Source organism: Podarcis gaigeae (assembly GCF_964106915.1).
Source record: "Podarcis gaigeae genome assembly, chromosome: 10".
Lineage (NCBI taxonomy): Eukaryota > Metazoa > Chordata > Lepidosauria > Squamata > Lacertidae > Podarcis > Podarcis gaigeae.
Window position 1 is genome coordinate 47,611,398 of NC_139686.1, and position 26,359 is coordinate 47,637,756.

The window sequence follows — 26,359 nt, forward strand, 5'->3', positions numbered from 1 at the left end:
ATACAACAGCCATCCCATGCCAGGCCTGGAGTGTTGTTGTGGCCAGGAAAAGAGGGGTTGAGATGGGAGGCGCATGGTATGTGAATGCATGCAAGCAAGCCCCTGAATCTTGCAGGCATGACCACAGGCTTTATAGGCTAGTTTGTGTCTGAGTCTTTATCTGTGGCCAAAGGTTTGTGTTCTGGGTGGATTTGGGGCTCTCAAATCTCAGCGGAGCCCTGTACAATGCTAAAATTTGGTCCCACCGACTTGCTGTAACTGTTGCACCACCCTAAAAACCACCTCTGGGTTGTGCATGGTCATGCTCTTCAGAATGGGCAGGGTTTGGCTCACCCTAGGTTGAAGTCAGCTTACTACACTTCTCTTTCCCCTGTTATTAATAAAGTTTTTGATAAAGTTCAATACGTCACTCATGTCTTGCCTATTCACGGTTTTGGTCACAACTGCTTTGCCATGCCTGCCTGGAGACAAAATAAGTGGTTCGACATACACCGAAGAGCTACGTAATTTGACTTTCCAACACTCTGAGATCTAGGCTGACCTATTGTTCCTATCTATCTGCTCCATGTGTGAAAACAGTTAACAGGCAAACAGATTTTCGCTGTAAATTAAATGCACAACCAATAATCAGCAGCATCGTGAAGCTCAGGCAGAGTCTGGTCCCCAGATAAAGTCTTAATTGCAGGAAATTGTCCTAGTGCTCCTCTTTAAAATGCATTATAATGTCAGCAGCAGTACATCAACTCTCTGCATAGAGGCACAAAGTAATCTCTCTCCAAGAAACTTGTTAGAGGTTGCTAAAGATTATGTAGCCCAGACGGGCAAAGTTGTTTATGACAATCCCCTAGACGACACCCCTAATAAAGAGCATGATATTTATTTCATTAGTGTCATGTATCCCATGACACCTAATTGCTAATAATGTTTTCGTGTTTTGTTGCTGACAAGCAACAGTCTCCATACACAATGATGGTTGCAGTTATTCTATCAGGATGATTAATGAGACCCAGTCCTGGAGAACCTCCAGATGTATATATTTCATTGAAATGGAACACTCTGGCGCATTGAACACATGTGGGAAGAAGCGGATGGAGATTTTAACTTGCTCCTATAAGTCAACTGGAAGATATGTGCACACTTACTCATCTAACAGATTTCAAAGGGATCTAGAATAGCGTCATAGCGTGTGACTTGTGACTTGATTGATTGGCAAATCTAATCACACTATGCCACTGTTTGTGGAGAAATAGGGGAAACAGTTGTGTTGTGTAACTTTGACCTAGTGAGTATGCATTTGGAAACCAACTTTGCTGAGTTGATACTATATCTGTTATGATAAGATCACATTGTAGCAATTGGCCCTATGCTTTTAACTTCAGCAGTGTTCTGTTTCATATCCATCTTTCCCTACATGGAGATCATTGCCATCAATGAACTATTTGAACTGTGGCCATCACTAAAAAGATAAAAACAAGGTAAAGGACCCCTGGACAGTTAAGTCCAGTCAAAGGCGACTATGGGGTGTGGTGCTCAACTCGCTTTCAGGACAAGGGAGCCGGCGTTTGTCCCCAGACAGCTTTCCGGGTCATGTGGCCAGCATGACTAAACTGCTTTTGGAGCAACGGAACACCATGACAGAAACCAGAGTGCACAGAAACACCATTTACCTTCCCACCACAACGGTACCTATTTATCTTCTTGCACTAGCCTGCTTTTGAACTGCTTGGTTGGCAGGAGCTAGGCAGAGCAACAGGAGCTCACTCCGTCACGGAGATTCAAACCACTGACCTTCTGATCGGCAAGCCCAAGAGTCCCTTTAGTGGGCATCACTATTTTATGGTAATCCGCATACAGGTGATTTTAGTTTGCGCCATAAAATTGGATTTAACATTTGCATTCCAATGACAAGAATGGAGATTCCAATGAAACATTAGGAAGAACTTTCTGGAACTAAGATTTGTCCAACAGACTCCCAACAAATGAAAGCCCACCACTTTCTGACGAGGTTTTTAAGCAGAGGTTGGATGGCCATCTGACAGGGATTCTTGAGCTGTGATTCCTGCATTGCAGGGGGTCGGACCAGATGATCCTTGGGCTCCCTTCTAACCGTACAACTTTATGATTCTTTGAAACATTACTTTACATTTGGCTTGACCAACTCAGCCTCAATGGATAAATAGGGAGGCCCGGAGAGTCTAATTAGACCTGCAGGTCAGAGGTTTCCAACCTGGTTCCAAATCATTCAGGAATATTTGCAGAAGCAACGTTTCTTTCTCTCTTGCCCATTTATATAGCCTGAGCAGCCTGTTATTGCGGTCTATATTTTCATAAGTGCAGACTTTGGTAGAAGATTGCTGTTATAAAAAGAAGCATATATCACACAACCAAGAGAGCAAGAGAACAGCAGGATGGGGGGAGCTGTGGCCTGTAGCAGCAGCCCTATAAAAACCCTGTTGAGAATAATGATATCTGCATGGTTAGCAAGTGAACAAATCAAAATTCCCCAGTTAGTCACACAGCAGAGAGGAAAGTGTAGACAGGCTGTCTGCTTCTTTGCATTCATTTTCCCCTCAGCACTGACATTTTAAGATTAGCAGGCTTGTGCATGGTTCACCCCCAATACACTACGTTATTCCGACGACGAATGGGTACATGCCACCTAATGGTATATAGCTCAGCTCCATTACATTACCCAAACCACCCTGGGCTTCCCATATTTAACACAAGGGGAAGGAACACTGAATCCAAATGAAATTACAATTTTCTCTGTGTTTGCTATGTACACCGAATAGCTAAGCAACTAAGAAGGAAGAACGCAGAGCCACCTTTCACCACAAACTGTCAGAAATGAAGTTTGCCAATCAGAATGGTTATATGGTTTAGCAGACTGAATTGCTGTCTTTTTTGTGTGTGTTTATGTTCTGTGCATTGGGAAATCACACATTTTGACAGACAAACTTGATGGGTTTGATCATGGTAACAGAAGGCCACTTCTTTCTCACTGCAACATCCAATGAGAAAGGATCACAAATATGTAATTTATGAAATCTTAAACATAACCTAAAGAATGAGGTTAACAGTCAAGACTCATCTGGTCATAACACCATGACATGAGTTGTGATAGCCACTAGTAGAAGCACTAATGGGGGGGGGGGGAGTTGTTGTTTTTGCTGCAGAAGAAGAAGAAGAAGAAGAAGAAGAAGAAGAAGAAGAAGAAGAAGAGGAGGAGGAGGAGGAGGTGAATCAAGGAAGCGGTGAAATGAAAGAGAAATGAACTCTATCAGAAGAGTTATACATCTAAGCAAGTTATATCCTTGCTCAACAGAAGTGTATAAAATTATGCATGATACAGAGAAAGTGGATAAAGAAAAGTTTCTGTCCCTCTCTGATATTACTAGAACCTGGGGGCAATATTGCAAGATTCAGGACAGACAAAAAAAAGTACTCCTCCACACTGCATAGGTAATGGGCAGTAGCTTGATGTAGTAGTAGTAGACTATCAGTGACTACTAACTCTGATAGCTGTGTCCTGTCTCCACTGTCTGGAGTAGATAGGCCAGTGGCTAATCCAGCAGGGTCTTCTTGAGTTCTTGTTTTCTTATCCTGACCAATGTAGGTGTAACCTTGCCCAGTATCCTGTTTCTCACAGTGGCCAACCAGAAGGCCTGCCTGAGGGAAGCCCAAAAGCAGGACCTGGGCCATTTAGGTCAGAACAAGTGAATTAGACACAAGAAGCAGGACCTGCAGCAGGGATCTCCCCAGACCCAAGAATGTTCTTGTTCAGAGCGCAGGTCTGTCCAGAAAGGGAATCTTCTTGCACTGTATGGGCCAAAGGGAGGGCAGAGTGGTTGATGGGAGCTGGGATTCCCCTCTGATCTGCTAAAGGAAAAGGACCATTGGTGTTATGTACTTTTGTATGCCCTTGGTATGTAGCAACCACTGCCTTAATTGGGAGCCTCCGCATTTCCCTTTCAACCCAGTAGGTACTCAACCACCAGAGTCCACTATTAGAAGGAAATATCATCCAGCCCATCCCAGTAATGGATCCTTAAAAAAAATAAAATACTTCATCTCTCAGAAACATCCACTTGCTTTAAATATTGGTATGCTTAAAAAGTTTATGATATTAGATCTTGCTCAGATTATAGACTAAGGGTACTATCCTACCCTCACACAATGTTGATGCCATGCCCGAGAACTTAGCATAGCACATAGGTCTCCATCAATGATGACTGGCACTGCTGGCCAATGGGGCTTGCCTATGGTGCGGGTACCAGGTGGACAGAAAGCTAACAGGTTTTCCCATCAGCAATAGCAAAAGGAAAATCCTGAAATAGTGCATCACAAGGAAAAAGGATCTACCAATTGCTTTGGATGCATTTGATCAAAAGCCCTGCAGATTGCCCAAAGAGCCCAGTCCATGGGGCCCTCAATTGCACCAGTCTGGAACTGGCTTATTGAAAATTGCAAGAAGCCAGCCTCCCACACATCTTCTGTCCTGGCCAACAGAAGTCAGCAAGGTTTCAAATACGATAGTAGACCTGCCACATCACACCCCCACAACTCCAGTTAGCATTGCTCTGTAAATTATGTGGATGCAACCAACAGAGCTACAAATGTATACTAAAAATACTTTTTAAAAAGGAAGGAGGCCAGAAAATCCCAAGCAGTGGCAAATGTAGAAGCAAATATAACAATCATATGAGGGTTGTTTAAACCATACACCATAAAAACAAAATTAATTTAATCAGAAAATTTAATCTTCAGTGGGATTTATTCCTTAGTAAGTTTGTTCAGGGTTACATTCTAAAGCTCAACTTTTTCCTTTTTCTTTTTTATGGGAAACAATGGGAATTTCAAAATTAAAACTGACCTGTAAGCAATTAAAATGTTGACCAAAGCTGTCAGAAATAGAGCGGTTCTTCAATACAGCCACTTCAAAGAAGTCCAGAAATAAATAACATCCAGACTTTGTTCCAAGGAATCCGTTTACATATACCTGCCTCTGTAACCTATTGTTCAGTCTTCCTTGTTTTCAAACAGCAAGAATAAACATCCACATCAGTTCTGACTGGGCATAGTCTTCCAGATTGCTTTGCTTCACTGAACAGTGTGAACTGCAAGTGATATTCAGCCATGGTAAATATGGAATCCATCAGCAAGAGCAATAATTACCCAGATGAGAATACTCTGATTACTTCCTTATTTTCCTCAAGTGAGACCAAAGCACTGAGTGTTGCATAATCATCTAGTTCAATCTTCTTTAATTGGAGCCTATTTAAGGCCTGTGAGTCATCAAGTTCACAAAGTGAAAACATGGGAATCTTTGGAGGGGAAATGGATAAAGTTTGTTGAAAATCCCTTTCTGTTACAATAAGAAAAAGAAACATAATCCTCTGTTCATTCTTGCACACAGGTCAAATATTCTGCGCCTTCTGAGTGAAAAGTCATATACTTGGTATGATCTGTACGTATCTGAGCTACTTCAATTCAGTGGAAAAGCCAAGAAAAATCTAATACCAGTCAATTTATCAGATTTTCTAATACCTGTCAGTGATTCAGGAAGTAAGGTCTACTAAGAAAGGCATGTCAAATATGGTGATGATGTCAAAGAGAAAATCTTGTTAGCCCTATTCACACATCTCTCCACATATTGGACTAAAACTAGAAGGTCAGGTGGAACTCTTCCTCTTGGCTTTGCCCTTGGCATCTGTGCACTGAGCATTGGTACCTACAGAAGAGACCAAGTGTGTCATGCATCTGGTGGCCCTGTGCAAGTGGACTGAATGGAGCTCCATCTGGGCTTAATGTGCAGGTGTCAGGGATGGTGCTAACACAGCAGTTAACATCAGGTGTGGATCACTCAGTGTCAGGTTTCACAGCCCACACCATCCATCATGCATTAGTCCTACACTCAAAAGAGCTGGAGATGAACAGAGCATGTGTAGACCAGTCCTCCATGAACTGGTGGACACATAATATTGTTTTGCTTTCCCTGGTTATCCATGCTGTGAAACAATGAACCATATGAATGTAATTTAGATGTGAAGGAGGAAAAAAACTCTAGGAAAAAATTACAGTGGAAGGCTTGTATTGTAAAACCCCATTCCAAGAAATCACAAAATATCTTAAAGTACACAGCAATATATTGGAGTGTTGCTCACAAATTACTGTTTTGAGATACAGATCAAATTGCAGAAAATTACTGTACTTTAACAGCAGTTCAGTGTGAAGTTAAAAGATACAGTATATACCATTGAGGTGAAAATCTTTACCAGGCTGGTGGCACAAACTTGGTTTTTCCTCAAGCAGTTGCTTTATTGTGTATATGGGGAAAGTGTATATACACATCATTCTTCTAGAAATAAGACCTATGCTAGGTTTTCCTTCATATTCTTAGCCTGAACTTCTTTTGAGATGATTGGAATCAATCAGATGGATCCAGACATCCTGTAAGTAGAGCTACTGTCATAGAATTATCCCTCTCAAGAAAAGAGGGAAGGCACTCCACTCTGTAGCCTCCCTCTTGAACCCTCTGAAAATCTGATCTTAAGAACTGGAGGAATAGCATAGCATGTAGGTGGCAGAGAAGGCTGCAGGAAGAAGCAGGGGAAAAAATAACCATCTCTCTATCCTGTTTTATTGGAAGTTGAGGCTTGCAGAGCAGGTGGCCACAATCTTCTAGACTCATCAAGTCCAGTCAAATTCAGTCCAAACAAATCAAGGCAGGTCTCTTGAAGCAGACATCAGCACCCTGGACAGCTCCCAGTGGACCCAGCTGTCTGAGCTATGGAATGTTGTTGCCTCACCCTAGGTCAGCGCAACCCCATTGGTTCTTTAAACAACACGAAGAGAGAGACACAAGACAACCCGAACGGGTTGGCAGGGAATCGCCCCACATGATAGATAAGCAAGATGGCTAACCTAAAAGCAATTACATTAAATGTGAGGGGGCTGGGAAACCCCATCAAAAGAAAACGCATCACCTCATACATAAACACCATGAAACCACACATCACCTTCCTACAAGAAATACACAACCCACCCAAAGGCAGCAAACTCCTGAGCGACCCCCGCTTCAGTCAACAGTGGGTCGCACAAGGCTCAGGGAAAGCTCGTGGTGTAGCCATAATACTCAGTAGAGACCTGAACTTCACTGCCACAACAGTCCTCAAGGACAAAAAAGGCAGATTCATTTTCGCTAAAGGGACACTAGATGGCAAAATCAAACTGACAATCGGCTCCATATATGCCCCAAACATGAAACAATTAGAATTCTTCCAGAAGACACTAAACAAATTCCTCTCCTTCTCTGAAGGGGAAGCAATCCTAGGAGGGGACCTCAATCTAAATATGAAAGGTTTATCCCTGAAAGATATCCACCCCACAACCCCATGGGCAACCTTCCTCCGAAGGAAACCCCCAACAACTAGGAACTCTTACAAGTTACTAAAAATGCTAAAAAACAGGGGTCTCTACGACATTTGGGGTGAGCAAAACCCGGGAGACATCAGCCATACATTCCAATCAGGACGCCATGATACAGTGTCCAGACTGGACAGCATTCTACTCACACAGGGTCTGATCCCCTCAGTGGAATCAACAAACATAGGTAACATTAAAATCACAGATCACGCCCCAGTAGAAGTCATCGTTAAAATAGGAGAAGGAACACAAACCACCCCATCATGGTCCTTCAGTCCCATCCTAACTACAAACAAACAAATTAGAGAGAGTCTCACAAAAACCCTCCAAAACTACTTCAAGGAAAACGATGTAAACAATATAACAACCCCCCTCCTATGGGACGCAATGAAACCGGTCACCAGAGGAGCTTGCATAAAAGAGAAAACATTCCTTAAAAAACAAACCTCCTCAAAAATTAGCAAAATAGAACAAGACATCACAGCCCTCTCATCACGCTACAAACAAACAGGATCTAAAAAACTCCTCAAACTTATAGAACAAAAAAGGAGAGAACTAGACTCCCTAGAAATTAACAAAACAATGATCAACATTCTATACTCTAAACAACGTTTCTACGAATATGGAGGGAAAAACTCCAGATTACTAGCAAATAGATGTAGGAAAAAAGCACTCAAAACAAGAATACACTGCATCACCAAAAAAGACGGCAACATAACATTCTCCCCCGAAGAAATAACCTCAGAATTTGCAGAATTCTACTCCAACCTATACACCTCCCATAACCCACCAGAGAAGGAAATCAGAACATTTCTAGCAGGACTGACCATGCCTACCCTAACTAATGAGGAACAGGAATTCATGGACAGCCCTATCACCCCAGAGGAAATAGATGCGGTCCTCAAAAACCTGAAACCACACAAAGCCCCAGGCCCAGATGGCTTCACAGCAGAATTCTATAGGAAATTCAAAGAACCCTTGATGCCCTACATGACCCGCCTATTCAACGACATCATAAAAGGGGCCCCCATCCCCAAAACCTGGACCCACTCCAAAATAGTCTCCATCCCAAAACCACTAAAAGACAGCCTCAAAGTAGAATCATACCGCCCAATCTCATTAATAAACCAAAACTACAAGATATTCACATCAATCTTGGCCAACCGCCTAAAAATCTTCCTACACAAGTTAATAGCCCCAGACCAGACTGGTTTTGTCCCTGGCCGCAATATAACAGACCCCATCAGGAAACTACTGAACCTGATCGAACACAGCAAGGCAACCAAACTCCCTTTGACAATTATGTCCCTAGACATCCTCAAAGCCTTTGATTGCTTGGAGTGGAAATACATATTAGCAGTACTAACTAACATGAAATTTGGCCCCAACTTCCTACAAATCCTCAAACAAATATACTCCCAAGCCTCAGCAAAATGCAGAACTAACAATATGGATTCTAATACTATAGCTATCCAAAGAGGCACGAAACAAGGATGCCCACTGTCTCCCTTCTTATTTATCCTGGCTCTGGAACCCTTAGCAATCCACATCCGAGCAGCCACAGACATCAAGGGAGTGGAAATAAAAGACAGAACCTATAAATTAGGGCTCTTTGCAGATGACCTAATGGTCACAACACCAGACCCCATAAGCACAGCAACCTCCCTAATCAGAGAACTCAACACATTTGCAATGGTGTCGGGCCTACAGGTAAATTTTACAAAGTCAGAAGCTATGTGCTTCAACACCCCTCCTCACACCCAAAAAGAACTCACGAAGGTCACCAAAATAAAACTTTGCCACACCAAGTTCAGATACCTAGGGGTACAAATAACCAAAAACCTCAATAAACTGTACCTCCACAACTACAAGCCCCTGTGGCGACAAATTAACAAAGACCTAAAGAGATGGAATAACATGAATTTCACTCTCTCAGACAAAATAGCCATGATCAAAATGATCACACTCCCAAAACTAACCTACCTATTCCAAACCCTCCCAATCTGGATCCCCTCAACCCAACTTCGCAGTTGGCAGAGAAAACTACACTCTTTCATCTTCTCACATAAAAAACCAAGAATAAGCCCCAAATACCTGCACCTCCCCACCTCAGAAGGAGGATGGGGAATCCCCAACATAGAAGCATATTACAATGCCAACCAAATACGCCATATAATCCCATATATACTAGAAGATGAGACAAAACAATGGGTACACCTAGAGAGGGACACAATTGAAAACACCTGCACCACAACATACCCACTCCTCCCAAACAAACTAAAGAAAATTCCCACAACACTTAACAGGTACACACAGACCATGCTCAAAGCATGGAAAACACAAATAGGCAAACTATCCCCAACCCCATCCCCACTAATCCCCCTGGCTTACCACCCATTATTCTACCATGCAGCACAAAACCTCCAGACAAAAACCTGGCGAACCAAAGGCTTATATCGCCTAATAGACTTTTATAAAAATAACAAACCCTTGTCAACACAAGAAATACAAGACAAACTAGAAGACACCCAAATGACCTGGTTAACACAACACCAACTACATGCCTTCTTAAACAACCCAACAGTAAAATCAGCAGCAACTAGGCCCCTGACAACCTTTGAAAACCTCCTCCTAACAACAAAGGGAAACGGTAAAGGGACGGTATCCGCAATATACAAAATACTACTCCAAAATCCCGCAAATCCCCTAGACACAATCAAAAAACAATGGGAGAATGACATAGGCTATGAGATTAACCCCACTCAATGGACCAGAATGTGGTCTAAACCCCCCTTTAAATCCTTATCAACAAAAAGAAAAGAACTCACACTGAAACTCACCTACAGGTGGTACCTAACACCAAGGAAACTAGCGCTAATACACCCAGGAACCTCACCAAAATGCTGGAGAGGGTGCACCTCCTCAGGCACATACCTCCACATGTGGTGGGAGTGTCCCAAAATTCAACTATTCTGGACAACAGCCATACAAGAAATATGTAAAATAACTAAGCAAGTAATAGACATCACCCCAGAATTGGCCCTACTAAACATCTTCCAAGACAACAATGCCCATTTACACCACAAAGAACTTATAACCCACCTGCTCTCAGCAACCAGAAACATCGTAACCAGACACTGGAGAGACCTGTCAGGAGTAAGCATGGACCAATGGTACCAAATAGTATGGGAAACAGCCCTACTAGAAAAATTAACTAATAAACTGAAACTGACACGGGGACAAACAGAAGAAGACGCCTTCACCCCGGTATGGCTCCCCTTTATCACATACACAGCCCAACAGGACAACGACAATAATCCACCAACAGCATACAAATCAATATGGCTAACCTGATCCAAAACACCCACCCACCTCACACACGAAAACAAAGATCACCACAGCCAATCACAAGCAAACAATCACACCCTAAGCCAACCCCAACCTCTCTCACCACCAAAGGAACACAAGTGAACAACACAAGCAATGCTGACACCAAACTCTACATACATTAAACATAATAGAAACACCGCCATCCGACCCCACCCCCATCCATCCTCCCTCTCCCCACCCCCCCTTTCTTTTTTCTTTCTGTTTTCTTCTCCCCCTAATGCCTCAACAAATGAAACGGATTTGTAAAAACGTTACATGGAAGAAGAAGAAGAAAAAGAAAACGAGGCACTACACTTCTGTAAAACAAGAAAATCCTTAATAAAATATTAAAAAAAAAAAACAAGGTGCTGAAACCATGTGAGGCTTTGCATTGGCTCTCATAGCCTCGAAACATGGCACCGTGTTCCTTAAAAGGCCCTTGACTGTTGCTTAATAGGCTGGCTTCTGCAGGGTCTAGGAGATAGAGGGACGGTTGGTCCCCCTCTCCACAAGTCTGATGATGCTACAAGGCTGTGCAGAAAGTTACTAGGGAAAGTGGGCCAAACCACCTGAGTCTTCTTTAGAGCACTGTCGGACCTCAGAAGCAGAAAGAGCAAAATGACCCATTTAAGGGAAATGTGGTCCCTACTCCACATCACATATAACTAGGAAGGAGACGGTTTATCAATGGGAAGCAATTTTTACAGCAATAAGTCTAAGACAAATGCACTATGTGTTCCATCTCTTTTATGTACTATGGCAGTCAAAGCATTTATACTATTAACCAGATCACCGAAAGAGTCACACTTCATGGCTTCACCATGTCACATCTAAAACCACCCACTGGGATGCTAATAGATTATATCATCAAAATAGTTATTGTGGTCCAATGCCTAAAGAGATGGACTTGGAATGGAACACATATGATCAAGTTTCACCTAGGTTCTGCCTCTTGTAAGGTATTTTGCTAGAGCAGGGATGGGGAGACTGTGACCCTCCAGATGTTAGTGGACTACAATTTCCATCATCCCCTACCAGGACTACTAATGATCAATGACGATGGGAGATGGAGTTCAGCCTCATATGGAGGTCTACAAGTTCTCTATTCCCATACCAGCATAAACACAGTGACAATATTGTGTACAGCCTGCATATAATAAAAAAGAACAATAATAAAAAAAGAAAATGCTTAAAACGAAAATGGTAAAGACAATAACTAATAACCTAGCAATATATCCAGGAATATATTTTTTTTCTGGGCTTGAAATAAAAGAAAGATACTATTGTGCCAGGTTTCCTTTTAAAGACAAGAAATGCATTTTACCATCTGCTATAACTTCATGGCCTAAGGGAAGAATTTTCTTTATCCTGTTCTCACTGATTCTGTGAGTGTCAGTGAAGCATATAACATTTTACAATTTAAATGAGATTTGATAGTTTTATGAAGAAAAGAAAATTCAGCACTCAATTAATCCATCCTACCCAAGTCTGGGTTCAGATATTAAACCATTTGATTTACATGCTGTCTGTGCTAGACATGTTTACTTGGAAGTAAATCCTACTCATTTCAATGTCAATTGCTTCTTGGTAAGAGTGCACAGATAGAAGTTGAAAATGTTCTGGAGAGGCAGACAGAGTATATTGCAAACCACGACACATATTTTTTTACCCTTAAAATGTGAGTTTTCATCTAATTCATGTTTTTGTCAGAACAGGAGGAGAAAGATGGAAGCCACATAATGAGAAGTGTGGATTAGTTGGTGGAGAAAGTGAGGGAAATCGAAACTTGGAAAACTTCCAATGCCCACCAGCGTCTGCTAGCAGTGTGTCAGAGAAGAAAGGTGCCAGACTCCAGGGAATTCGCTCCCTCTCCCGGTGGCCGCAAGGAACAGAGGAAAACAAAGAGTTCTTACTAAGGAGTTTATTCCATCATCACAGCCATAAATAAGGAATGCAGTCTCCCTCCTGGTAATGGCATTGCTCCAACTAAGCTCCTCCCACCTCCCTTCCTACCAACAGCACTTTCCCTTATGATGGTCACCAGGGGCTAATTGACTCAGAGTTCTTTGCTCTTGCACCCTCAATGAATGCCAAGTTCTGGGAGAAGAGGGTGGTCAGAAATGCTCTCCAGTGGTAATGTGTCAGCTGACAGCTCAGTCTCTGCCTTCCCTGGCTCTGTCTCCCCTCTCCCTTCTCCCAACACCTCCCAACTCTTATTTTCGCCTGTCTCTGAGCTGTGACCTTCCTCAAACCGCTGCTGCAGTTCAATTCTGTCTTCCTCTCCTCACCATTCTCACCCTCTTTGGTCCAGTCCCTGGCAAAAGGGAAGGGGAGATTGGATTTCCCTCCTTTTCCTTTTTCCATTTTGGATGGAATACACCCAGAGCTACTCCCATGGTGCTGGTAAGTGTGATTTAAATGAATGGGTGAGGGGTTGTAGATATTGGAATCATAGAATTGTAGAGTTGGACGAGATCCTGCGTGATGTCTAGTCCAGCCCCCTGGATTGCAGGAATCTCAACTAATTCATACATGGCAAATGGCTATCCAACCTTTGCTGAAACACTTCTAAGGAAAGTGTGTGATTTGGGGAATCAGGGTGGTTGTCTATAAACAGAGCTATTGCTATTTTGTGGGGAAAGAGCACAGCTCATTTCTAAGCTAATCTGATTTGCCTAGGGAGAATTCACTTATCAATAACAAAAAAAATCCTTCCAAAAAAAATTACTTCAGTGTGTGTCTGAAGAAGTGTGCATGCACACGAAAGCTCATACCAAGAACTAACTTAGTTGGTCTTTAAGGTGCTACTGGAAGGAATTTTTTTTTGTTTTGACTATGGCAGACCAACACGGCTACCTATCTGTAACTTCACTTATCAATAGTTCCAACAGCTGGAGGTTGCTTTTTTTAAAAAAAAGTTTTGTTTTTTTTAAAGGCATACCATTAAAAGGCAATATGATAGCTTCAAAAATATGAAGGACTGTCACAAAGATGAGGGAGTGAAACTGATTTATTTTGTTCCAGAATATGGGTGGAGAACCTATGGTCCTTCAGCTGCAGTCAATCTCCAACCCCCATCAGCCCCAGCCAGCAACCCCAATGGTCAGGGATGGTGGGAAATGTAGCCTAACAACATGGGGGAGGGTGTACCACAGATTCCCCACTGCTGCTTCAGAGAGTCAGAACCAATCCCATGGGTTCAGATTACAAGGCAAAGGATTTAGACTAAATATTATGGGTGGCCCAGATTCTGCATTTCACCGAACTGTGTGGCTACTTGTGTTTCCAAAGGCCCTGAATCAAAATGATTTTGATACTCCTCAAATCATAAGATAATTCAAATCATAATTAGTAAGCTCAAATCATAGGAGACTAAAGGTTGTTTGCGATCTCTGGCTTGATCCTGGCATGAGACGCCAGGCTTCACACCAGTACAGAAACAAAGAAGATCTAGCGAATCATATTGGCACTCTGTTACGAAGGAAGTCTTCCTTCCCAAGGTCAGGGTACACAGCGAGATCATATTGCCATAAGTGAAATAAAGTGAAGTGAGGCCTCTGAAGAGTGACTTTTTTCTTTTTCTGATGAATTCCATCTCTCAAGCAAGTCTTTAACCCCAGGGCAACGTCTCATACTCGCTTGTAAAGAGCATTGCACACAGCTGGTGTGATATATAAATAACAAAAAAATAATAATACAGTGCAAAGGAGACATTATTTTTTTGCCTAATAAAGGTTTCCTGAAGAGTGATAACATGAAACAGAATAAGAATTCCAAAACCCTAAAAAGGAAAATCTGCAATGCAAATATTATCCTGGCACATGAATACATAATATTAAGAGCACAGCTGAATATTTTCTGTGTTGAAAAAAACCCAAACTTAAATCTGTTGTCAAGGAAAATAAAATCCTATGTTCCTAATAAGCTGGACAGACATGCGTAAACTGACTTAATTTACACAAAAGCACAGCAGCTCCAATATCTCGATTTCTCACAGTTTTGAAGGAAAGAAAACTAATGGGCAGCACAAGAAGGAACCAATTGCTGTGCTAATCAAAGGCACTCTGGCTGTGTGGTCCTTCCAGACTGATCTGATCATTGAGTTGCCTGCGCATATATATATATATATTTAAAAACCCTCTTTAAAACAATGAGGCCAGAGATTTATATATATATATATATATAGTTTAAGTAAAAGCTTGCCATTTGAGAAAGCCTAATTCTGCACCAGAATTTTCCATGGCATGTGGAATATAAGAAGTGTATGATAATGCATAGCTACCGTAGTCTGACTGTAGATACAGGAAACCTCTCAAAGGAACACAAAGTCGCTACAGAGTGGCTTGGGCAACCCAGTGGGGTGGGGTACAAATAATAAAATTATTGTGATTATTGCTGTTTCCAGAGTGGTTACAAATTATATTGCTCTTGCCAGATAGCTCTGATGACTGTAGCTCTGAGAGAAGAGACTCCTCACAACTTTCAGCACTCTCCACAAACTACAGTTCCTAAGATTCTTTGGGGGAACCATAACTGCTTAATGTGATATGATGTGGTTTTATAAATGTATAGTACAGATGGGGTCTATGATGCACAAATAGAAATGAGCGTGGATGGGGTAGAGACCCTGGCAAAGTCCTCCTTCGCTGACTGGACTCTCCGTTTGGTCTTCATGGAGCCTTACTTAGACTTCCTTTGCCAAGCAGCAGGAATCACTACAGAATGGAAATCTATTCAGCCCCAAGACAAAGAGGAGCAGAGCTCAGTTGGGAGGATGTGCGTTATTCTGTGTTATTTATTTCAAGGGTGAGGGTTTTTCCAGTGCTTTGATCACTTCCTTACAGCAGGAGTTTGGAATGCTTGAATGATGAGAAATAAGTCGCTTTACAATGAGTTATGCTAATAGGATTTGAGGAGGAAGCACCAGACAAAGGGATTGTGTCATGAAAGAGCAAGTGATTCCCTCTCTCCTCGGCTATGCGCAGAAGTTTGTATCCAAACAAAATTATAAAAACTCAGGTGCCATTGAAATTGACGGGATGAGTTAGTCATGGCTTAACTTAAGTCCTTTTAATTTTGATGGGAACAAAGTTAAGCTTATTTAGTGTGGATTCAACTCATTATATAATGTGAGAAATGGGTGCTCCAATGCCATTTGCATGTTTCTTTCCCTTCCAAAAAAACACAAGGGAATGATTGCATAAACTGGATTTATGCACACACAACGCTGCATTATGTATTTTGAATTCTGTTTTCCCCCATTTAATTTAGTTTTTGAGCCCACTGGAGGTGACGGTCTGTCTGATGTGTGGTTAATTGCTATCTCCCATACTGAACTACTGGGCCATAAATCTATGCACAAAACTAATAAGCCAGGCAGGCAAAGATTTTGAGCTGTTTAAAAATAAAATTTCTGAAATATAGGCAAGAAAAAACACGAATGTCCAGTGTAATATAGGACCCTGCTGGGATGAAGTGGAAACTGATTAGGATTAAGCATGATAAATAATCTGCATGATTGCTTTAATTAGGCTATCTAACCCAAACCTTTGCAGAAAATAGCTGCTAATTATTTACCAAGCAGGCAAAAAAATTATTCCTGTCTTTATATAGTCAGATAGAGTGTGCGGGAAATGCCTAGAGTGAACCAAGTTCAGATAAGGTTCAAAATGGAACAAATTAGTAATGTGTTGTATATATCTGTAATGAGTTAAGACAGACTCAAACTGTTTTTAATACTACGCCAGTGGGTTAAGAAGCAACCCAGCTTAAAGAACTAGATCACTGGTATGAGTGCAATCAACAAACACCACAGTGTTATAAATGGTATTTCTATGATGTTATAAAGGTGTTTTAAAGGTGAAACAGACATTTTCAAAAGTATATAAAATGTGACAACCATCCAAAAGTTGGGATTGTCCTCAAAATTGAAAATGTGACTCCTCTTTGTTATCTTTTTAATGAAATTGTTAACTGAATGGCTAAATAAAGCACAAATGCCAACATTTAGTACCGGTAAAGCGTGTTCTCACTAAAAGGAGAGCACGGGTTGCGGATGGGGCTATACAAGGCACCCCATGATTGCTAGGCAAGTTAAAGCCAGGGCTTGTTTAGATGGGAGGATCTGGTTATCTGGGGAAAGTTGATGTTGCAAACTTAGGGGTGGGGTCAGTGGCTATTTAAGCAAGGTCCACAGCTTTCTCTTTCTCTTTTGCTGTGGACATCGGATCTCATCGGATCTCTGAGTGACTACAGCAGAAGTTTGGGTCGTATACCTTTTCCCTTTGTTTTTCTTCCTCCATTTTCTCCTCTTTCTTTAATTTGTTGCTGAAAGATCCTTCCCCACTTTATTTAATTTTCCTGTTTGTTTTAATTCCCTTTAATTTAGTCGGGGGGGGGGGGTGCTCGGCCTGGGCCCAGGGGCCGTGTGGGGAGGGCTTCCCTCAATTCCCCTGCCCTCTTGCAGGGTCGATCCCCAGTCAAGGGAACATTTCTTCTCAGTTTGTCCTTGCTTCTCCCTTCCCCACAGGCTTCTGTTGGTGCCCCTTTGCTTCCCTGCGGCTGGCTGCCTGGCTAGGGGTGGCTTACCTTGCCCTGTAGCAGGCCCTGGGAGGCCGGCCTGGTGTTGCTGGGGGGCTGGGTGCCGCTGGTTGTCCCCAGAGGTGCATTGATTTGAGCGGAGAGCTGTGAGGCCTCCATTTTGCAGCCTCATTAGGCGGGAGCGCCATTTTGATTCCTCTCGGCCACGTGGCGGCCTCTAGCGTTCAGGCCTAGTAATTGCAGGGCCTGGTGGTTGCTTTATCCTAGGCTGAGTATAATTGGTACTACTGCGACCTCTTGTGGCAGTTGATATGTTTGCAGGCAATTAATTTCTTCAATTGCACGCAGCCTGGACGGCTAGTGTAGGTGTGTGTGCTGGTAAAGAGCACAAGGTTGTGGTTTGTTTCCGTATTGGACAGCTTCTGATTTGGTGGCTGGTGCTCTTCCCAGCTGCTCCTGGGTTACCGATCTGTTGCATAATCTGTAGGCAAGGGGTTGCCTCCTGTCTACTGGTGCATCATTTTATAGTCTAGGTCTTAGTTTTAATTAACTATTTAATTCATTCTGCTTCATTTTCTTGCAGATTCTAGCGTCTTAAAGAACTTAGTTGGTTTTTTTTTTTTTTTTTTCTTTTTCTCCTACTTAATTTTATTTTCTTTTCTTTTCTCACCAGTAGTAGGAATGGCTCCTAAGAAGGCAGCAGGAAGGCCTGTTCCAGCCCGCTCCTCGAAGCGGCCTATAAAAGGCCCATCCCAGGCCTTGCGATCTCCGCAGCCTGGTCAGTCCTTGAAACGCATCCAGGCTATGGTTTCAAGTTTGTCTGGCGACCCGGTGACACTGGCAAGGGTAGAGGCGGAGATGGATGGCCTGCTACACCGTTGCTCGACCCCGTCAACGTCATCAGCATTCCCGCCTCCCCCGGTGGATGTTTCCCCTCCTGCATCATCATCTAGTGAAGAAGGGGAGCCACTGTTAGCCGGAGTTGGCTTACCTGATGCTCCGCAGGTCCAACCTTCGGTGCTGCCTGTATCGCAGGATGCAGTGCCTAGGGGCCGTGGTCGTGCCAGGGTCGGCGCCAGAAGAAGCGCATCGACCCGGGGCCGCGCTGTACGGGGCTCACCTGTACGGCCCCCAGCGCTGGGGCATTCTAATCCAGTTCATTCACAAGTTGTCTCTGTTCAGTCAGCCCCAGGTGCAGTGCAACAGGGTGAAGCGTCAGATTCTTCGATTGAAGACAGTCTTCCTCTTCCTCCAAGGTCCTCTTCCGGTGGGCATCGTCGCCGAAAAAGGGGCTCCAGGAGGCACTCTAAGAAGAGACGGAGGGACACATCGTCCTCCACTTCAGGTACTTCCTCCATCAGCTCTAGCAGTGATGAGGGGGCCCCCCTTAAGCTTTACTGGGGCTACGGGTAGTCGTCGGGGCTGCCAAAGTGGGTTTGGGAGCGTAGGGCAAATTCTCATAGGGCCAGGTATGGCGCCGTACAGGAGTGTCGAGAAGGGGTCCTGGTGCCTGACGTAAGAGTCTCCACCAATTCTGCTAGGGATATTATTCCTGGTGCCCACTTGTCTTCCAAATTGCGGTCTAGGATTCTGGATGGCCGCTACGTGGATATTTTCAGCTTGGCTCCTCCGCTTGATGGTCGGGAGCCGCTGGACAAGGGCCTTTCCGTTCCCAAAAGACGGACAATTGTAGCAAAGGCTGACAGGACTTTTGAACGTTGGATGGATAGTTTCCAGGTTTTTGCTGGTGTGATTTCTGCAGCGTATCCCAAGAGGTCTCTGCACCTCTGGGTTTATCTGTCTATTGTCCGTTCAGCTTTTACGATGGCTGGCGAGACTGCTGCATTATCATATGACCAGAACTTTAGGCGTAGGGCGGCCAAGATACCGACGGCCCGCTGGGACAGGAAGGACTTGGACGTGTGGACCACTTATGTGGCACCACGTATTGAGAAGAAGGCTTCTGAGTTGCAAAAATTCAAGCCTGCCACCCAAAAAGTTGGGCGCAAGTGGTTCTGCTGGGACTTTAATAAGGGCATTTGCCAACGTCAAGCCTGTAAATTCGCACACCTTTGTGACAAATGCTCTGGGAGCCACTCGGCTTCTGCTTGCTCCGCGGCCAGGCGGCCCTTTCGCAGGGGAGGGGGCTCCCAGCAGCCCCCCAAGGTCCCTGCCCAGCCTCCTGTTCCCGGAGCAGGAAAGTGATATCTTTTCTTTGGCCTATACTCCGGTTCGGCTACAGCCGTTACTGGCGTTACTGGAATCTTACCCAGACAGAGAGTCAGCGTCGTATTTGAGTAATGGTTTTTCGCTGGGATTTAGGATCCCAGTGGTCGTGGCCCCTGTAGCCCAGAATCCTAGGAACCAGAAATCCGTTAAGGACATGCCTGGTGTGGCGCGTAAGAAAATTGAAAAGGAGCTGGCTTTACGTCGTATGGCTGGTCCTTTCGCCACCCCCCCCTTTCCTAATTTGCACATTTCACCCTTGGGAATAGTTCCCAAGAAGGCCCCGGGGGAGTTTCGCCTAATTCATAACCTCTCTCATCCTAATGGTACGTCGGTTAACGACGTAATTCCCCCGGAGCTCTGTTCGGTGAAGTATGCCTCTCTTGATCATGCGATCAAGATGATAAGGAAGTTTGGGCCTGGTGCCCTATTGGCCAAGTGCGACATTGAGTCGGCTTTTCGTTTGTTGCCAATTCATCCTGAGGATTTCTGGCTGCTGGGTTTTCAGTTTGACGGGGGATTCTATTTTGATAAGGCTATGCCCATGGGCTGCTCGGTAGCTTGTGCGGCTTTTGAGTGTTTCAGCTCATTCCTGGAATGGGCCTTGCGCGATAGAACCGGTTTGGGCGGGGTTACGCATTATTTGGATGACTTTTTACTGGCCTCCGCGAGGGACACGGGGGATTGCGTGGTTCTGCTGCGTGCCTTTGCGTCCCTGGCTGAAGACCTGGGGGTTCCATTAGCGGCAGAGAAAACTGAGGGTCCCACTACGCAACTTACCTATTTGGGTATCTTGTTGGATACCGTGGCCCAAACCTCTAGTTTGCCGCCAGATAAGTTAGTTGCTTTAAGGAAGGTCATTGAAGAACTGCTCCCATTGAGGAAGGTTACCTTGCGACAGCTTCAGTCGTTGCTAGGTCATTTAAACTTTGCTTGCAGGGTGGTGGCGCCGGGGCGCCCGTTCTGCTCTCGCCTGGCCAAACTTACCTCGGGGCTGCAGGCACCGCATCATAGGGTTCGTTTGTCCGCCCAAGTGCAAGCCGACCTCCGTGTGTGGCTGGAATTCCTGGAAGAATTTAATGGCGTATCACTGTGGCAGGACACTTTGAACCTCCACAATGATTTTCAAGTGCATTCGGACGCGGCAGGGTCACTGGGGTTTGGTTTGTTTTGGGACGGCAGGTGGTGTGCTGAACCTTGGCCCCAGGCTTGGTGTGGGGAAGCGATAACTCGAGACCTGACATTTCTTGAGTTTTTCCCCATAGTTGTTGCGGTACACTTGTGGGTCGAGCATTTTAAGGACCATCGGGTTTGTTTTTGGTCCGATAACCAGGCAGTAGTGACTGTTTTAGCTAAGCAGTCATCCCGGTCGTCTAGGGTTTCGGCCTTGCTTCGGGTGTTTTTTTTGCACTGTCTGCGTTTTAATATTGTATTTTCTGCTCGCTTCGTTCCGGGTATTTCTAACGAGATTGCTGATGCTCTGTCCCGTTTTCAGATGGAACGATTCAGGTCATTGGCGCCAGAGGCTCGAGACCGTCCGGAGATTTTCCCGGATCATCTCTGGAACCTTGGCAACACTTAGTTTCACAGGGAGTAGCAGCATCAGTCGCCCCTTCCACGCTAAGGTCCTATAAGAAGGCCTGGGCTGATTTTCTGTCCTTTAATGGCCAATCGGCGGGGGCGGTCATCACCCCTCATTCTACTGCCCAGGTGCTTAAGTATCTGGCACATTTGTTCCAGATGCGCCGGGCGGCTAGGACCCTGCGACTTCACTCGGCAGCAATTTCTTTCTTTAGCAGGGCCACTTTTGACAAGGACCCATGTAGGAAGTTTGTGGTGCGCCGGGCATTGGAGGGATGGGGACGGCTCACCCCATCGAGGACTGTTCCCAGAAGTCCCATCACTTTTGAGTTGCTGATACAGATGCGCAGTAAACTGCGGAGCATCTGTTGGTCCAAGTTTGAGGCCCGTCTATTTTCAGCAGCCTTTTCCTTGGCATTCTTTGGGGCACTGAGGGTAGGCGAGGTGGTCCTGGAGCAAAAACGGGATGGAGGTTCCAGGGGTTTGCTGTTGCAGGACGTGAGCATGTCACAGTCGGACCTGAGGGTGCATATCAGAAATTCGAAGACCGACTAGGTGGGTAGGGGAGCCGTCATTCGGCTCTCGGCAACAGGAGAGAAGGGTCCTTGCCCCGTAAAGGATCTTAAGAGATACTTGTCCTTGCGGCCGGCAGGCGAGGGGCCTTTGTTTATTCATGAAAATGGGCACCCTTTAGTCCGGCATCAGTTCACTAAGGTGATGCGCAAGGTGGTAGTGGCCTGCGGCCGCAAAGCATCGGAATTTGCTCCTCACTCCTTCCGTATTGGTGCCGCAACGACAGCTGCCCATTGGGGTTTGTCTGCAAGGAGGATAAAGGACCTGGGTCGTTGGAGATCGGATGCATTCAAAGTATATGTGAGGAAATAATGGTGGTGTGTGTACTGACATTTTTGTGTTTTAACCCTAGGGCTGGCCGCTATCCGTATTTGGATAGTGGGACACAGCATTGTGCACTGGGCCACTGTCAGAGCTCGTCAATCTGGTCTGGGAGCTGGCTTGGGCCTTCCGCAGCACGTGCAGGTGTCCTGGATTTCCAGACGAGGGATGCAGTGGAGAGAATTATTGCCTCTCATGCACAGACGGGTCCTCCACGCTGGCCCCCCTACAGCGATAGTGGTGCAGCTGGGGGAGAATGATATGGTTTCCTCTTCCTGCTTTGGGCTGCGTGCTGCCATATTACTGGACTTGAGGGATTTGGCGGCCTTGGTGCCTTCAACCACACTAATTTGGTCGCAGCTGCTGAAACGCCGCATTTGGAGGGGTAGCCCTTGCCCGGCGGCCACCGAAAGAGTTAGGAAACGGATTAATTCCGCGGCAAGCAAATTGGTGGTTGGTTTGGGCGGATTTGTGATTCCTCACCCTCTGATTTCGTTCAAGGCCTCTGAATTATTCAGGGATGATGGGGTGCATCTTTCCCCGTTGGGGAATGATGTCTGGTTGGATGCAGTGGTGTCCAAGTTGAGGGTGTGGTTTAGTCTGTGAGTGGTTGGCGGCGAGCGTAAAGGGCTCGGGTGGCGGTTAGGCATTGGTTAAAATTGGTTGGTGGAGGGGTATGGATAGGCTGGGCCTGCCCCTCCAATGCTGCACGGGTATTCCGTTAAAGGAATTCTGGAACTTACCATCCCCTTCGTCCAAACCCTTGGTGCAGGGTGCGGGCCGTGTAAGTTCCAAGGAGCATGCGGGGATTAGCTGAGGGTCTGTTTCGCAGCTCCAGTTGACCCTGATCTTGCTCTTCCGCACTGACTACGGAGTCAGGGCTGTCCCCAAGGCGGGGAGGACAGATAGTCTAACCAATGCCTAAGCAACCACTCACAATTTGTATTGATAATAAAGTTGTGGCCAAAATTATGCCAAAAACCTTAAACAAAAATAATGTGTGAAGTTTGAGTTATTGGGTTTGGGGTGTCTTGGGGACCTCAGCACGCAAAGCGTGTTCTCACTAAAAGGAGAGCACGGGTTGCGGATGGGGCTATACAAGGCACCCCATGATTGCTAGGCAAGTTAAAGCCAGGGCTTGTTTAGATGGGAGGATCTGGTTATCTGGGGAAAGTTGATGTTGCAAACTTAGGGGTGGGGTCAGTGGCTATTTAAGCAAGGTCCACAGCTTTCTCTTTCTCTTTTGCTGTGGACATCGGATCTCCCGCCCGCCCTCCCTTGTTGGGCTTCGCTTGACCTTGCTATGCCTGTCATGGGGTCGTTCGCCTTGGTGCAGGGGCCCAGTAGGAATTTACCTCTTGGCTGATTAGTGTGTGCCAATTGGGTTTTGCCTACTGCGTAGCAAATCGTCACAACTTGTAAGGTTGGCGGTTAGGCATTGGTTAAAATTGGTTGGTGGAGGGGTATGGATAGGCTGGGCCTGCCCCTCCAATGCTGCACGGGTATTCCGTTAAAGGAATTCTGGAACTTACCATCCCCTTCGTCCAAACCCTTGGTGCAGGGTGCGGGCCGTGTAAGTTCCAAGGAGCATGCGGGGATTAGCTGAGGGTCTGTTTCGCAGCTCCAGTTGACCCTGATCTTGCTCTTCCGCACTGACTACGGAGTCAGGGCTGTCCCCAAGGCGGGGAGGACAGATAGTCTAACCAATGCCTAAGCAACCACTCACAATTTGTATTGATAATAAAGTTGTGGCCAAAATTATGCCAAAAACCTTAAACAAAAATAATGTGTGAAGTTTGAGTTATTGGGTTTGGGGTGTCTTGGGGACCTCAGCACGCAAGTGCTTTACAACAGCTAGAGTATGTCAGCTTCAAATACTACGGCATGCTGCTTCAGGACAGTTTTCCGATGTGCTGCCTACAAACCGGAAGCTGTCTGATACTGCTTGTTTTTGATTATCTCTGCTTTCAAATTCCTCCTCAAAATTTGCCCTTTGTATTTAAGTCCTTGCTTACCTGACAGTCTGTATCTTCAAAACGGGTGAGTGAGGTTGCTTCCACACTGTCCCTATTTATAAGCGAGATTCAATCACATTGCTACAGATTCAGGTTGTACAATCAAAAGCTGGTTTGAAGCTCTTGCATAACAGACCCACTTCCCTGAAAGATTAGACGTCTTGTGAGTGATAAAGCAAGTGGAAATGCAATAACATTATCTAATCTTTCTGCGAAGAAATTAGCATGGGCATCAGGAAACGGGTTGTCTAGAAGAGGCCTACACTTTCATATTTTTCCTTTTAAGTCAGCCTGTGTTTTAAACCCATCTCATTCATTCATGTGATAATAAAAGTTCTGGTTCCAGATTAATTCTTTGGTTCTTCAGTCCTGCAAAATGTCACCCCTTCCAGAATTATGTTCCAGGGATGCCTGCCTCCATAATGCAGTTGATTGCCTGACTGAAAGTGAATAAACAATTCTCTCCTTCTCAAGAGTGATCCAGAACGTCAGCAGACTCTATCACCGCTGTTTGGATCCAGCAAGGATGAATAACCTCCACAACACATTTGTCAGCAACTCCACCCAGATCTTTGCCCTCAACACACAAAGACCCGAGAGGACATCTCATGTGCAGGAAAGTGCATATCGTGCCATGATAGTGAACCGATGCCAGCTAGGCTCATCTTTGAAATCTGTTTGTGAGCAGTTTTATTGTGAAGCACTTGCAAACAGATTTCAAAGTGATGTTTTGCAGTGCCCACCAGCTGATTGGTGCGGAGAAAGACATTTGCAAGCCATTTGGTGGCCCAGTCGCCCTAATAAAGAAGCTATTTGGTCTATTCCAGACATGTTCAATTGGTCGACCACGATTGACAGTTGATCCTGGTAGATCGCGGGATCCTTATCAATCTCAGGCTTAGAATAACTACAGAACAAATATTTCCTCCCCCCGCCCCCTTCGCCCTGTCCCTGCGTCGCGTCTAGTGGATGGAGTATGTTGTTGTCTAATTGCGATGTGGAATACGTTGATTGACTTTAGTGCTGCGTGCGTTTGTTATTTGCGGAGTGTGAGATGAGCGAAGCATGTCGTTCTCCCTTAAGAAAACCTCAACAACTCTGGTCAATCCTCAATGACAATGGGTAGATCACTGCCAGTTTTTGTACACTGGGAATAGATCACAGTCTCTTGGGAGTTGGACGGGCCTGGTCTAATCCTTCTCAGATTTCACTCCGCTGTTTTCATTTTTGTTTCTTTTCAATATTTCCTGATATCTTAAAGTGTACTAATCTGGAATGAATGTTTAAAGGAAGGTTCAATGGAGACCTTAGGAAAATAAAAATGAACAAAGAATTCCAAATCTTCTTTCAAGGCAAATCACAAGGAATCAAGACAAAAACTGAAGCGAATGGTGTTTCAGAAGCTTTGAAGTTCACATTTGACCTTGCCATGGATCAAAATGTGTGACAAAACAGGAGAGGAAGAAGCAAGTGTCTCCCCACTTTACCTGTATCCAATCTTGTGATGAGGATTCCACAATCATCAGCTTATCTTCTTACTTCCCCAAAAGTGTATCTCAACATCCATTACAACCCTTGACTTTAAAATGAAGAATTCATTACACAAATGACAAAACATAAAAACATTAATAATCATGCTCCTCCAGCCATCACCGTACTTCAGACAAAGCACCTTGATTTGCCTTACCTGATCCGAACACTTTACTAAGAGGTGACTAGCTCCATTCAGAGCTAGAGAGCAATTCATGCTCCCTCCTTAGTTAATAGCAACCTCTTCACGTGCCATCTTGGCCTCCTGAAATCCTCACCAAAGACCGAACCCCTGGAATCACGCAGGTAACAGAGCAGGGTTTGGCCTATCTCCCTGCACAGCACAAATTACTTTAATGGACACATCAGTTTATGCTAAGCTTTCACCATCTGTTCTACTCTCTAATTAAATGCAAAAGAAACACACTTCATAATTGCATTTGAATAGTAAAAGATAAGGGATTTGAATGCATGCTTAAATTTCTGCATCTGCTCTATAATTCTTGTCATCACAGGCTTTTACCGGGGGAGAACAGAAGGAGGGGGAACTGGCATTATAGTTAATTTTTCTGGCAGCCAAGAGTTATTGGCATAACAAGTTGCACTATTTATGGGTAAGGGAATTGTGAACTAGAGGTAAGTAAACCATTGCAGAATATATGAGACAGGTCCATGAGGAGAAGGTTGGTTGGTATGGAATAACTGCTGTCAGGTCCCAGCCTTTTGCAATATTTCCACTTGACACTAAAGCACCACCTTAAAAAAAAAAAAACAGTCTT